The sequence below is a fragment of the Taeniopygia guttata genome, chromosome 3, assembly GCF_048771995.1.
Source record: "Taeniopygia guttata chromosome 3, bTaeGut7.mat, whole genome shotgun sequence".
In the NCBI taxonomy this organism is placed as follows: Eukaryota; Metazoa; Chordata; class Aves; order Passeriformes; family Estrildidae; genus Taeniopygia; species Taeniopygia guttata.
The window spans coordinates 35106201-35112281 of NC_133027.1; the positions used below are offsets into that span (position 1 = coordinate 35106201).

The following is a 6081-nucleotide window of genomic DNA, read 5'->3' on the forward strand; positions in this document are numbered from 1 at the left end:
ACTGGAGACAAACACTCTCCTTCACAAAAGAACATTCAAGGTTTTCCATCACTCAAAGTGTCCTATAGGCTTAAGAATAATAGAGCTGCTGATAAATTGATGGCAAATTCTAGTCAGGAATGCATTCAGAGGACAACTTCCTGATCCCTATAGGCTTAAGAAAAAATACAGCCTCTTTCACCAGGCAAAAAATGACGCTCTGTAGGTCAGTTCCACAAAACCACAAGCAGAGCACCAAATAGAAAGGATTACTAGCCTCTATTCAAACAGGACCCTCGTAGTAGGTTGTGTTACACAACTTTTCCAAAAGCATGTTAGATATTGGCAGACACTGAGAAATATCATCCAAGTCCTGTTTTCATTCTCTCCCTCTTTTTCTTCTTTCTTTAATATACTCCGTCAGCTTGGTGTCCTGGAGAGAGAAAAAATGTTCCATTAAGAAATCACTTTGAAGCTTAATTTTTCACTGCCAAAGTACTGGGACAGTTGTTTTTTCCAGTATTTCTCTAACTCTTGTTATCACTACTGCTGACTCATCTCCTGATGCTGAGGGAAAAACAGTTTTATGGGAACACAAAGAGGTCACGACTGAATTGTCACGACTGAATTATTTTGGCTGTTATAAATGGTTCTGCAACTCATTCTCTGCACTGCTATTAAACAGATTTTCATAAAATCTGGATCAAAGCTAATGTTCCAGAGTAGAAAGATTCCCAGAGAGCATGCAGTCTTACCTCTCAAGGAGAAGCAACATCTCTCAACCAGTGGTAGTGAACATCACTCTCCTGAGTACTGACGAAGCAGTATTCCACAGCAATTCCATTCAGCACTCCCCAGTGGGAAGAGAATGTCTCCAACCTTCCCTCTAAGTTGCAGTAAATCAGAACTGATACATCAAGGCACTTCTGGAAATCACAGATGTTCTGCTCTTTTTTTCTCTTTTTTTCCCTGCCTCCAAAGCTTGAGTACAGATTTTGTTTGCATAGAAACAAAAAATCCACTGAATTATTTCTCCCTCTTTCATAACATCACAGATTCTCTCTACATATGCATATAAATATATTCAAAATTGCAATAAATCACTATTTCAATGAATTTTACCTGCATTTGCTGTCTATTAACAGAATTTATTTGCAAATTCCTTTAACAAAAACATATTTGTATATTATTCTGTGTGTTACTGGTTCAATGTACACAATTATAGCAACATTATGTGCAACTACATCCCATAATCAATCAGATGAGCTGTGTCTATTTTATCAGAGGCAGAACATTATGTGACAAAAATATGGACAGACTACACACAGACTGCAGCTAAACACAACACTGACTGGGAGAGAATCTTTAAGCCTTTCTACTTTTCTCAAGATTTTAATCAAAGTAATAATCAAGAGTGTTGATCAGATGGCTCTATGTGTATGTGTTCATGTGAAGTTAGCAGGGATAGGTCATGAAGAGATATAAAACTGAAAAATCCCTTCTATTAAGAACCATTCCTAGATACTTTCCTTACCATGAAGCTAGTAGGTTATTCAGCTAATCCTCATCTGGTGAGATTAAAGAGCATTTTACAGTTCACATGTTAAATGAATGTCATATTATTTATAGGCAAAGGGACGTAGTAACAGAGGGGAAGCTTCCTCCTGACCTGAAACAGCTTTGCCTTGCAACTCTCACCCTCATCTGAAAAAAATATCTCTCAAGCAGGCAGAGAAGTGCATGGGCTGGATTGCTGCATTAAAGGGACACAGTGGCAGCCTGAGGACAAAGCCCATTGCTGCTGCATGTTGTGCATGAGACCACCCTGGGGCACCTGCGCCCTTTTTCCCTCACATACTGCAGCCACACCTACAAGCAAGGCAGACAGAAGAAAGCTGCTCTAGTTTGGCCTCTCCTTAGGTTTTAGGCATGGAATACTTGCTCCATAATTACTATTAGCACAAAGAAAGTTGTTCTGGACAGGGAACTGGCTGCTTAGAAAGTCAAAGACTGGATTGCAAATACAGAGCAAACATGTCCAGCTTCAGCTGCAAGCTGACAGAAGGTGTTGGGGATTGTAGTATCAGAGAGAATCACCTGCATCTCTCCTAAATCCTATCTCAGGTGTCCTCTTCCTTAATAAAGATCTTGGTGAAATTTGTTCCATCTGTCAGTTACTTAAACTATCACTGAAATTTGGAATATTTTTCAATAAGGCCTGCTGTGGGAAGTCTGGAATAAGCACAATGAAAGAAAAGCAAGAATAAATCTTCTCAGTACATGTTCAGCTGAGGGCTGATGGCTCAGATTACTGTTGGCATTGGCCTCTCCTGAGCATTTCTAGTCCTGGCATTCATGAGAGTAGTGATAAAATATGGCTAACGTCTGTCAATCCCTATTTCAGCGGTGAACTTCACAGTTGAATAAACATACTTCTAAGCACTACAGTTTGATTTTTTTTTCTAAGCACGTAGTTTCCTTATTTCTTCACATAGAAATTACTTTCATAGGAAATTTAAAATAAATAGAAGAGAAAGTTCAGTATAGACATGTGGTGCTCATCAAGGAGAACTTCCAAATCAGCAGGAGCTTTTCTTCACAGAGCTGGAAACCATTGCCATGCCATCATCATATGTTCATTTGGATCCCACCAGCTACCATGGCAGAAGGCCATTAGCCCCCTTGTCTGCCAGTTTGACCAGCAGCACTTTCAGCAGTTTAGTCTCCAGAGGCTGATAAAACGGGGGAAAAAATAACCTAGCATGATGAGTATTTGCCTGTTTTCGTTCCTAGGAATGTGTCCTGAGCCAATGGGTCCCTGAGCCATGAGTCCTAAATGAGGTTACTCCTTTTGCTGCTATGAAAATGCCAGAGTACCCTGCAATCATAGTGGTACTCTGACACTTAGTATTACTCTTGGCCATGAATCCTACAGAAGCATAGGGCATGCTTTTCTTCCATCAGATGAGCGCACATGCGGCCACTTACAGCTTTCAGTGATGAGCAGTCTTTTCCTTTCAGCTTGGATGGCTTGTTTTGAATCAGTGCAGGTTAACATGAGGTAGTATTTCAACAATTCACCATGTCTCTCCATCCCACAGAATTTTCAATGCCTTAGAAAGAATTAAAAGCATCACTAGCTCGTAGTTGTACTCCAGGGCACATTCCTAATGAGAAGGAGTAAGTGTCCTTTTGATATATTTATCTATATCTGTACCTTTCTTCTAAAATATGTTCTCTTTTTACCCTGATGTTTCCATTTTATTCTCTTATTCTTTCTTTTCTCATGATTGTATCAGATCCTGTCAGTTTTCAATTAACTTCTTTCAGTGTTCATATGCCCTTAACATTTGTAACTATTTTGTTTCTCCCATTATACTTCTTTCCTGGTTTGCATGTTGCATATATTTACACTAATTCAGTAGAGGCTTTGTAAGTTGTAGTTCCTCCACCTGATGTATGCTGAGGCATAGGATATCTCATATGCCACTACACAAAGAAGAGGTATACCATGATGGAAATTTATTTTGCCAGCCTGAGAGTTGCTTTCCTATATGTGAGATGAAGCAGGTTTGCTTGTGCATTGAATGTTATTGAAAGAACTTGCCTAACCCAGAAGATGCTGAGAAAGTTTTTTAGTTTGATTCCTTCCCAGTTATTTTCCCAGCTTCTATTTCTCTCCCTCTGATATGCTTTGTCCAATAGGAATTATTGTTGTGATATTATGTTAAAATTAATTTTTCAGGCAAATGTGATCAAGTGTGGATGTAAGGAAAATGTTTGTTTCCAAAAAACTGTTTGCTACTTCTGGCAAACATATAACGTTCTTGTACAGTTTTGATACCATATAACCAACAATACCTGATTCTTTTGGAAATTAGGCTTGAAAGAAGCTTTGATATCAATATATTATCTGTACAAATTCTTTGAGTATTTCAAAGCCTGTGGACATTATGGTAATAGCTTACAGTATGTATTGATGAAGCTCTCAAGACAGTATGTCAACACCAGAGAAGCCCTCTAGGATAAATAGTATGTCACATAATGCTGAACAAAAGCCATTTTGTTTTTATCTTTCAAGTTTTGATAGCTAGAGGATATGAGAAAAGTGACTGTGGCACAGCCCCAGGCATATGAGATCCTCTTGCCTCGCTACCTTGCTAATGAAGTAGATCCAAAATGGAAAAAAACCCATCAGTCTGAACTTTTGTTCAAGCAATGTTCAGTCCAGCAGACACTGCGGTTATTCCCCATGTCAGCAGTCACTAGTATCACCTTCTGCAACAAAATTCAAACCATTTGTTCAGCATCTGCACCCAATTAATTCTGTGTTTTAGTTGTGGCAGGGCGCAATGAAAAATCTCTCTACAGTTGTTCATTTGTACTTGCAATAAACTTCACGACTTGTGCACATTTTCACTTGTCAGTAGGGCACTGAAACATGATCACAGAAAAGTTATTGCCATTTATAGACCAGCAGAGCAACAGACAGACCCTACAACAAAATCATTTCTGTTCATACAGATCCCCGTTCATTCTTTCTTCACACTGCAAGGCAAGAAGGCTCAAACCTGGAAATTTTTTGAGATGTCAAATTTTGGAACTTGAGATTAAAACTAATTTTGAATATCCACCAAGTTTGTAAATCTTTTCTCTCTTCTCTAAGAGAGGACTAGCGGGGTGTCAGCACAGTCATTTAACCCAGATTGGGTCTTGATTTCAGATTTTGCCACTCTGTGATTTTGAGCATATCACTTGTTTTGCTCTCTTGCTTAAAGCTAAACATTCAGATTGATCTCTTCAAAAATTTTTGTGAAGATTGATTATTTTTCTTTCATGTTCAGCCACTGCAGGCAAAAAGCCTCAGAGATTTTTTTAAAAGGAATATTTGCTGTCTTAGAGCTGCAAGTTATATAAAACCAATCTAGTTATCCCCCTTAATAAGGAGTTGACTACAGCATTCATATGTATAAAGGAACAACATCATCATCAAGAAGTTCTGCTGTGTTAGAACTTCCCCCATCAGTCTATTCACATCCATCAGGAATATTAATGGTCTGCTCCAGAAGTAACAACTTTCAACAGTTGAGGTTTTGCACATACATATCTCTGTGAAAACCCTTGAAACCAGTATACACAGCAGGCAAAATAAAAAGTAAAAAAAGAACATATTGAAAAGTACATGTTGAAAGAAAAAGTACTGGATTATTTCTTTCAAATGATGAATAGAATGTTGTACTTCATTGAAAAATATCTGCATTTGGATAGTCTCTTATTTCCTTTTTCAGGGCTAGGCATGTTATTTTCTCAAGTGCTGAGATGTTTTGTTTCAATTATCATGAGCCATAATCCTAAAATATAAACTTTCTCCCCAAGTAATATATGCTACACTGAAAACTTACCTGTCATCAATTTCATAACAATAGGGAAACGAAAGGCTTCCTGTGTGTTTTGTTCTCAGATGTCAAACTGAATCCATGAGAAAGCAGAAGGGAGGACTTCAGATAAAGAGTATTCACCATTAATGTGCATACATGAATCTGGATTATGTTCTAGTAGTGTGTGGCCAGCATTCCTCCAGAACAGATTTCATCAGCTTACTGAAGAAACAGCTTTTGGTAAAGAACAGAGTCATCTGGAAAACTTAGGTCAGTATGGATGCAATTTCCCAGGGGCCTTCTCACCACAAGGGCTCCTTAACAGGAATCAAAGTTCAGTTCAAGTTCAGGTCCTGTTACACAAAGCACTTCAAGAGATTGGTTTAAGTTATCTGATAAGGGAATTACCTACCTATCCCAAACCACCTTTGCCATGATGTTGTATCCTCAGCTCAGCAAGAAACTGTTACCAGGGCCACAGACTCAAATTCCACCTTGGCAGCTTTTTAACTGATGTCTCACATCTAAATGTAACACCTACTGGACTTGAATTTACAGCACGTTCATACTAAAATAGAAAAATATAAAAAAAAAACCACCTGAAAACACACAAAGGTATTTATATCATAGAATGTGGAAAATTACTTAAAATAAAAAGCAACTATCTGGAAGATGCTCAAATACTACAAATTATGTAAAACCATGTAGATTTTGTGTTAGAATG

At 38.1% G+C, this 6081-nt stretch overlaps 1 long non-coding RNA gene across 2 annotated transcripts; it reads right to left on the reverse strand.

Annotated features, from left to right (window-relative positions):
• Positions 1-239: 239 nt before the first annotated feature.
• Positions 240-5845, reverse strand: LOC140683677 (uncharacterized). 2 transcript variants are annotated; one of them, XR_012054942.1, is made up of 4 exons: positions 5382-5845; positions 2968-3092; positions 735-865; positions 240-412 (listed from the first exon to the last, which is right to left on the reverse strand). It is a non-coding gene; the product is annotated as an uncharacterized lncRNA (long non-coding RNA). The 2 variants fall into 2 exon arrangements; XR_012054941.1 differs by having other exon boundaries at positions 735-3092.
• Between the last annotated feature and the right edge of the window lie 236 nt (positions 5846-6081).